This window comes from Dryas octopetala, chromosome 2 (genome assembly GCF_963921425.1).
Source record: "Dryas octopetala chromosome 2, drDryOcto1.1, whole genome shotgun sequence".
In the NCBI taxonomy this organism is placed as follows: domain Eukaryota; kingdom Viridiplantae; phylum Streptophyta; class Magnoliopsida; order Rosales; family Rosaceae; genus Dryas; species Dryas octopetala.
The window spans coordinates 8,077,344-8,087,017 of NC_141367.1; the positions used below are offsets into that span (position 1 = coordinate 8,077,344).

The 9,674-nt window shown below is 43.1% G+C and overlaps 1 pseudogene; it reads left to right on the top strand.

Annotated features, from left to right (window-relative positions):
* Positions 1 to 5,281: 5,281 nt before the first annotated feature.
* On the top strand, positions 5,282 to 9,114 carry LOC147292877 (uncharacterized; annotated as a pseudogene).
* Positions 9,115 to 9,674: the final 560 nt, after the last annotated feature.

Consider the following 9,674-nt stretch of genomic DNA (forward strand, 5'->3'; position numbering starts at 1 on the left):
TTGTTGAGCTTCCTATAGTTAATACACACCCTCCAACCCGTGGGGAGTCTTTGTGGCACAAGCTCTCCTTTCTCATTTACTACCACGGTCATTCCACCTTTCTTGGGCACAACTTGAACCGATGACACCCACTTTGAATCCGAGATGGGATATATCACTCCCACATCAAGTAGCTTTATGATCTCCTCTCTAACAACTTCTTTCATAGGAGGGTTGAGTCTTCTTTGAGCATCCCTTGTTGGCTTGTGATGAGTGTTCATTTTACGCTATTTTATTGTAACGACCCGACCCAAAGTTGACTTTTAAAACTAATGGTCTTTCGTCTTTGACCTTGGGTTCGTTGGATAGGTTTCGAGCTCACGATTTCATAGACACGTAGCACGCGTCGTTTCGAGTTACGGTTTGGAAGATACAGACATGTGAAGTGAGGGGCATTTATGTAAAATTGACAAATTGGGTTTTAAAAATTTAAAATCAGATTTTTATTTAAGAAGTTTCTCTCTCTCTCTAGAATATTCTCTCGCTCTCCCTTTTATCTCTCCCTGGTGCTCTCTCCCTCCCGGACTCCCGAACCTTCCTCCCCGAGTACACACCCCCCTCACAGCCACCATCGCCGGCTAGCCATCGCCAGCCTCGACCTCCGGCGAGCACCCCGACGCCGACCACCCTCCTCTGGGTTCTCTCTCTCTCCCCGAGTCTCTATCTTGTCTTTCTCCGCCGGTCCTCTCTCTCGGCAGATTCGCCATCCGGCCAACCCATGACCAACGACGGGCACAGGCGACTTCCTCTCACCATCGCCAACCCCCAGCAGCTTTCCCCTTCGCCGGCCGACCACTGTAGACGGAGAATCGACGCAATGACAGAGAAATGAGCTCGCCGGCGATCACATTTTTCCGGCGACGACGGGACACCGGACCTACTGGGTCCTCTTCCTCTCACCACGGCGAGTTCAACCATGGGCTCCGTTCATCCAGACGACGCTCCACGACGGAGCAATGAGCTCGGGAAGCCAAGCCAGCCGCCGGCTTCCGCCGCCGATTCCGGCGTTTCCGGCGATAATTGACCATCGATCCAGTTGACAAAATCGATCCTTTAGGTACGGGTATTCTTTCCCCTAAGGTGTGGATGTTCAATTTTGAGATTTTAGAAATTCGATTTTGGGGTTTATGTTATTTTCGAATATCTTGAAATTGGACTCAAATTCGTGTTGTTTTTGTGCAATTAAAGGTTCTATTATATGATTAGGATTGTTTGGAGTTGAATTTGGGTACTTTTAAGTTTGTGCCGCCGCTGCCACCGTCGGCTTCGCCACTTGTGGCGGCGGGTCGGGTGATTTTCCTTGTCAATCAACCTCCCCAGGACATCTAGAGGCCAACTCTAGGGTTTGTTTGCGTATTGGTGAGTGTTTGTGTGTTGTTAGGGGCTGGGCAGCCACCATGCGTGGTGGTTACCGCCTATTTCGGTCGTTGAACGGCCAAGTTGTGAACCCTGAATATTTAAATGTTGGTTGTCTGGTCTTAACAGGTACATGGGCTCGGGAAATCTCATTTCCGATGCCGTTATGCTGCCGGATTTGGTATCCGAGCAATGACACCGTAAAGGGTATTCCGGTCTTTTACGTAAATAAATTGTGAGTGAAACGTAACGGACTTTTAATGTAAAGTACCGTTAATAAATTGTCGATTTTGTGTGATTTGAATGCTTTATGTTAGAGGAAGCTAAGTATAGGATTTAGACCATGAGAAGGAATTGATGAGGATTAAGACTAAAGGATTAAGGGGGAATTACAGGATGCTATGATGATAATTGCTGAACTAGAGAAGAAATGTTTATTGTTGAGATATATGAATGAGGATTAAGTAATTATTATACAATAGACTGACGTGACTAGAAATGACAAACAAGTAAGGGGTCGTGAGTATGAATCAATCTCGGAAAGGTTTCGATGTAGTTCGGAGTAAACAGTGAGTGGGTTTGATAAGGAGAATTTAGAAAAGAATATTTAAAGACTGCTGTGTAAATGCACGTGTTGACCGGTCGAGCCTGCCTGTGTAAGAGCACGGGATTGTGGCCAGGATGTGAGCCTGCTCGTATGGAGTGACCCCTCCGTACGAGATTGTGGCCAGGATACGAGCCTGCTTGTGCGGAGAGACCCCTCCGTACGAGATTGTGGCCAGGATGTGAGCCTGCTCGTATGGAGCGACCCCTCCGTACGAGATTGTGGCCAGGATACGAGCCTACTTGTGCGGAGAGACCCCTCCGTACGAGATTGTGGCCAGGATGTGAGCCTGCTCGTATGGAGCGACCCCTCCGTACGAGATTGTGGCCAGGATACGAGCCTGCTTGTGCGGAGAGACCCCTCCGTACGAGATTGTGGCCAGGATACGAGCCTGCTCGTATGGAGCGACCCCTCCGTACGAGATTGTGGCCAGGATACGAGCCTGCTTGTGCGGAGAGACCCCTCCGTACGAGATTGTGGCCAGGATGTGAGCCTGCTCGTATGGAGCGACCCCTCCGTACGAGATTGTGGCCAGGATACGAGCCTGCTCGTATGGAGCGACCCCTCCGTACGAGATTGTGGCCAGGATACGAGCCTGCTTGTGCGGAGAGACCCCTCCGTACGAGATTGTGGCCAGGATACGAGCCTGCTCGTATGGAGCGACCCCTCCGTACGAGATTGTGGCCAGGATACGAGCCTGCTTGTGCGGAGAGACCCCTCCGTACGAGATTGTGGCCAGGATACGAGCCTGCTCGTATGGAGCGACCCCTCCGTACGAGATTGTGGCCAGGATACGAGCCTGCTTGTGCGGAGAGACCCCTCCGTACGAGATTGTGGCCAGGATGTGAGCCTGCTCGTATGGAGCGACCCCTCCGTACGAGATTGTGGCCAGGATACGAGCCTGCTTGTGCGGAGAGACCCCTCCGTACGAGATTGTGGCCAGGATACGAGCCTGCTCGTATGGAGCGACCCCTCCGTACGAGATTGTGGCCAGGATACGAGCCTGCTTGTGCGGAGAGACCCCTCCGTACGAGATCGTGGCCAGGATACGGTTCTGCTCTTACAGAATGACCTCTATGTGCGAGATTATGGCTAGGATTTGAGCCTGCCCGAGCGCGGGATTGTGGCCAGGACATTGTCTATAGTACAGGTACGAGAATGATGTGAAGCTTAAGAATAAGTGTTTCGAGATATCAGTTTCCAAGGATAAATTCAGTTCAGAGCTTGATCTACGGTTAAGGGGATTTTAAAATGGTTTTTGAAAGGAGATTTTTGAAAGAAGTTTTAAAGCTGAGAGGATCTCAAAGAGCGATGTGAGTGAAACTAGATAGTCTGTTTGTTTGTTTGGTTGCTTGTCTGCAGTGTTTGCTAGGATTTGGTTAAGTTTAGGCTTGAATCTTGAGGATGAGAATGTTGATAATTTGTCGAAAGATTTTTGGAATAGGATGAGTGGAACTGATTATCGTGAATCAGTTAGAGATATGGTATAGGCATACAGTTGTTTTGCAGGTAAAGCAGGCTGAGGAAGTAGTGGGGAGAAGACGAGGCAGCGGGACCCAGAGAAAATTTTTTAATTGTTTTTACTTAGTGGTTTGTTTAAAAGGTTTTTTGACAAAAATTATATTTACTTATGTTGTTGTGTATGGCTCAAAAGAAAAGAGAAAACAAGTTTAAAAGTTTGATGTTTAGTATTTTTGGGCCCGAGGTTCTGGGTGTTACATTTATCATACTAATTCCCTAACCTAGAGTGTTAGAACTCGATCCTTTTGTGTCTGTTGTCTTGTTTTTGTGTTTTTAGGTCGAATGAAGCATAAATAGGAAATAGAAACAAATGGAGCCGTTTTGGGACATTTCCTGGTCAAACTAGGAAAATGGGTCAATTCCTGGTCAAACCAGGAAAAAAGCTGAAATCCTAGTCAAATGAGGATTCCTAGTCACACTAGGAAACATCAAGTCCAGAACCATCATTGTCGAGCCAGAAATGAGAAATCCTGATTGGAACATGAATTCCTGGTTGAACTAGGAAACTTAACCCTACTAGGGAAAGGAGTCCTAATGACACTAGGAGACTCCAGGGGCAATATGGTCATTACGAGAAGTCAAAATGGATAAGGAATCTTTCATTTACAAGAAATCCGAGTTGGACAAGGAAAGGTTGGTCAAAGTCAACTCTATCAAGTCAAGGTTCTAGAAGCTTCTAGAAGATGGTGGACATCCATGGAATCAAATGGAGGGAAGAAATGAATTAGAATCCAAGAGGGAGAGAGCGGCGAAATTGGAAGTCAAAGTCAATGGTCAAGGGTCAACCATATCATGTCATGAAGTCAATTGGGCTTTGGGCCTAGGTGAAGTCGAAATGCACAAGGATGGTGAGGTGGCAGCCCAACACATCATTTGCATGCTGGCAGCCCATTCAACCCACATGCACCAACCTTAGAGCCCAAGTCATACAGCCATGCGCAAGCCATGCTTCCCTAAAGTCCATCACGCCACTTGCTTGTAGCAGCCAGCCCATGTTCTTTTAATTGAAACCCTAGCCCAAGTCGACACACAAGGAGTCCTTATCTTGCAAGGAAGTCAAAACCCTGGAAAATAGAGCACCAGTTTCGACAGCAATTCTGTAATTCTCTAGAATGAATCAGGTAGCATGCCATATATGGTTGGAAAGATACGGATGTTAGCTTCACAGGAAATTTTACGGATTTAGATTCTGAGTTTTCTAGCTCAAGATATGGCCATTTTAGTGGAGGTAGCGCAGCAATTCCGCGAGCTGAAAATAAAGTTACGCCCAAAAAGAGCTTAAATCAGCCCAAGTCCCATGCTTGACCAAAAATTATAAGTTTTGGTGTTCAAGGAATGCACTTATCCCACATTGAAGAGAAAGAGAAATCTCAGCCCCACTCTCCTCTATAAATACATCTTTATAACTCAAAGAGGGGGGCTCTCTTGTGTGAAATTTCAGAAACCCTAGCTGTTCTCTCTCTCTCTTGTAGCCGCCAATACCCAAGCCTCCTATCCCTCTTTCTTTTCTTTTCCTTTCAAGCCGCAGCCACCAGCCCCTCTATCTCTTCTCTTTATTTTTGTGCCGAACCCTAGGAGGAAGGAGGAGTGCCACCTTGTGCCGCCGCTGCTGCCACCTTGTGTCGCCGCTGCTGCCACTCTAAGGATGTTCACTTATTTTTGTTTTGGAATTCTGATTTCTTTTGTTTGATTCTAGTTAATTAGTTTAGTTAATTTGTTTCTTTTGAAGGCACCAGCAGATCCTCTCGTGGTGTTACAAAGATGCATGGAATCATTGTTAGGAAAGCTTTAGGTCGGAAGCTGAAAGTGGAGTACAATCCACACGGAGTGCCAGTAGGAGACGCGCGTCCGAATTTGGCTTCTTACATAGGAGTTGTGGCAAGGCAATCAGTGCCGATTACGTATGATAACTGGCCGGCTGTGACAGAGGACGAAAAAAAGAAAATTTGGGATGATGTACAGGTAATTAAAAGCTGTTATATCTATATTTAATCTTTCTTCACTTGCTAATCACATTTCACTGTATAGGAATTATTGTAAAAATGGCTTATTTTGATAATTTTGATTATGAATACATGTGCACATTCGTTATTTATACATATATGATTAAGCAGAAACCTATAGAGTGCATACTAAGGGTTTTTGTCTTTTTTTCATTGTAGGCTGCATTTGATCTACCACCAGAAAGCAAGAAGGGGGTGCTGTCCTCTGCTGGCACCAAATGGAGATCTTTCAAGACTGCATTAACCACCAAGTACATTTTGCCATTCAAAGACGATTCGGAAGCTTTAAAGACCCGACCAAAGGAGTACGACTTCATTGAGCAAGAGCATTGGACTGCTTTTGTTGCTAGCCGATTAACAGACAAGTTTCTGGTAGATATGCTAGTTTTCTTTTGACATTTCTGGTACATGTGTGTTTAATAGCTTCCAGTTAGGGTATGATCAAAAGGCACGTGTTGACATTGTAGGCACTATACGAAGCTCAAAGTTAGAGAACTGCAAAACGGAAGTATCCTCATAGGTTGTCAAGGAAAGGATACATTGGCTTGCAGGAAGAATTGGTAAGGGCTATTTGAATTGTGTCTAAACAATTGGGAATTCGGTTGGACTAACCATGTGATTTTATGCTGAATAGAGGAAAAAGAATATGGAAGAATCTGAGCTAGACCGATCTGTCCTATGGAAGAAAGCTAGGGAGGACTCTACTGGCCACATGAATGAAGAGGTGGATCAGGTGGCCAAAGTCATAGTAAGCAAGTGAATGAGTGTCGTTTGGATTAATTTGATATATAATAAATTGTTTTTAGATATGCTTAATTGATACTTGATATATCTTGTTGTTTTGGCAGGATGAGTTGTTGGAAAAAAAGAAAGCTGGAGAGTTGACTGTCGAAGGCTCTAATGATGTTCTAAGCATGGCTTTAGAGACTCCGGAGCATGGAGGTAGGGTAAGGGCTGTGGGGGGGAACGTCCCTCTTTCGGTGTACTTCAACATCCCAAAACAGCCAAAGGATGTGATGACAAAGACTGAGATGGTGGCTATGTTGCAAAAGGAATGTCAGGGGCTTTATGAGAGAATTGCAAAATTGGAGGAGGCAAAGAACAAGGCTGCAGAACCATCTACACCAAAGCCGGTTCCCGGTACAGGGAATGTTTCCGATAAAGCCAGCTGTTTGTACGAGGCAAAGGTCGAAAAGGAAGATGTCGATGTAGTTGATATTGAAGAGCTGAATTTGGCAACAATGAAGGTAACTTATGAATTTTTGGTGCCCTTTTTCATATTATTATATCTAAGACAAAGAAATCAACATGTCCATACTAGTGGAGGTTTAATCCCCATGATTTTTTATATTTATGTAGGGGAAATCGTGCAAATTGGCTGTGGGAGATGTCAGCAACATTGTTGCATACGGTACAGTAATTGATATGGAATCGGACACAGTGCATGGTGTTGCTTTGGGTGAGGGAAACATGCGGGTTGGCATTGACATTGCTGACAAGGCAGATGCTTTGCTGCCAATTCCTGTGCGAGACGAATTAATCACAGTTGGGCAAGCTGTTGGCAGTCACGTGGCGTGGCCCCAAGAACTTGTTATTTGCATGAAGGAAAAGGTAAATGTTGCCTCACCTATGGTATTGCTTCAGGCTACATTTGTAGAAGTAATTTTTGCAGGTTACATGCTTGAAACTAACCTGGTTGTTTGTATTTGATACCCTAGAAACAGATGAAGCATGTTCCTAACATGGCGAAGGAGCTATTCAAGAAGGATTCACTTGAAAAGAATGTCCCGAACAAATGCAAGTTGCTGTATCGCTTAGCATTACAAAAGATGGTCTCTAGTGGAAAGGCCATCACAGTTGACATAGAGGAACAAGTCTTTGGAGCTGTCCGAAAACTTTATATCTTGTACGAGGATATAGCTGCAGTATTGAGGATGGAGGAACTTTCAGCAACCTGCATAGTTGTGTACATGAGGTCAGTGTACTCTTTGATTCATCTACATTGTTTTTTTTCCTCATAAACTGTTGTGAAACAAATGGATGCTTGAAAATTGTTAGGTACCTGTACGATACGCTTATCGAATCCAACATGGCTGAAATGGTTGGTCTTGTGGACCCATCACGTGTCTCTGTGGGAATTGGAAATTCAGAGAATAGATCAAAGTACCTAGCAGACAGGTTCCAGCAAGGAAAATGTGACCGTGTCTTTTTAGTGCCGTTCAATGCTAGGTAAGGGTATTTATTTGGTGAACCTGAATGTCAGTCATTTGTAATGCTATTTGTATATATGCTTCCCATACATGCCATGGTAATAATCGTTCTATTTGGTAGCAACCATTGGATTTTGACTATCATTAGCGAGGAAAAAGACGTGGTTTACATCATGGATCCTCTTCCAAAACTGACTCGTAACCAAGACTGGGTGGAAGTGGTGAATACGTAAGTTTCTGTTCCCTCCTAAATTTACCAATATGCATAGTTCTTTGATAATGGAGCATAACTTGAATTTAAATTGTGGTGATCAAGTGCCATTAAAATATTCAATGGCGTTACGGGAAGGCAAGGCAGAAAAACACCACAATGGAAGAATCTCGCTGTAAGCATCGATCTATGTACTATACTTGAGTTTTTTAAGCGACTTATGTCATTCTGATTTGGACTAAGGATGCCATTGTTATATATAACTCTATGTGTGCTGTCTTTTGCTTGTATGTAGTGTCCTAAACAACAGGTGGTGTTGAATGTGCATATTATGTGATGAGGTACATGAAAGAGATCATTGAGGACACAAACCTTGCCTTTGAGACCATGGTTAGAATCCTTTTGACTATTTCAGTATATATAAATTATTATCCGATGTAATTTTGATTGCATTTTTGTTTTGGTTATGTCCTCAATCTGTTATTTTGAAGATTTTGAAGTTATATATATAGGCATGTACTGCCTTTGGATATGGTGTTTGATTGGCTTGAACTGCCCTGCATATATTTATCCTTTGCATGAATGTTTGCAACTTTGCATGTTGAACTTGGAACTGCCCCTTGTCTTTAGAATTTCCAACTGCATGCAATTGACTTTTTTAATTTCGTGGATATGCAGCTTAATTTATAGGAAACTTGGATATGGCTTTCTCAATCTTTAAATTTGAAACTGGTTTTGGATTGATAGGAAACTAGGATATGGTTTTGGTTGTTGTAAATCTGGTAAATTGAACTTTAAAGCTTGCTAGACCATTACATGTACTTAAGCTTGTTGCTGGGGGCTATCACATGCAACTCTTCCTTTTGGATTTTGGGATTGCTATCAGCCGCCTTCTTTAGTTGAATAATTGCATGTCTAGGTGGCTCTGATAGCATGCAGCTAGCCTTATATTATTTGCACTCTGCCATGAATAGGTTTTGGGATTGCAGCAAGACCATAACTTTTATCATTTGAATATATAATTGCATATCTTTTGGTGGTTGATCATGCACTTGTCTTTAATGTTTTCAGTGGTCTAAGACGAAGAACAAGCGGACTGGTTACACCCAAGCCCAAATTGATGAAGTCCGAGTTGAGTGGGGAGACTATGTCACCGAGCATTATTTCTAGACATGCATGTTGGTATATTGTTTTGACGTACATTTTGTGGATATGGTATTAGTGCTGCCATTCCAATCTTTTGTAAAGAGGCAGAATTTAGAACTAGCTAGCTAGCTAACTAGGGTGCATAATTTAGAACTAGCCATGCCTTATATTTTGTGCAGATTTTTGAAGTTGCTTAGGGGGGTTAAAAATGGATTAGCTAGGGTTATCCCTACTTGTTGAGGGATTTGTAATTCATTTTTGTTAACTTGAATATGGTTGAAATTGGATGTTAGAAATATTGTATGAGAATGTTGGATGAAATTGATGGAAGCATTTAAATTGCACAAATTGGATGGTGCATGTTCGAATTTTTATATCAAATATTTGACAGGAAAAACTGATATCTAACAATCCATTTTAATTTGTTTTTTTTAATTAAAAAACATTTACAATATCCGTTCAACACTGATATCTAATTTCTTAAATCTGATATTTATATAGGCATATACATCAAAAAAACAAATAATAATGATATCTAATGTTATTTTTATATCACATGGTAGCTCAAATCTGATGTTTAAAAG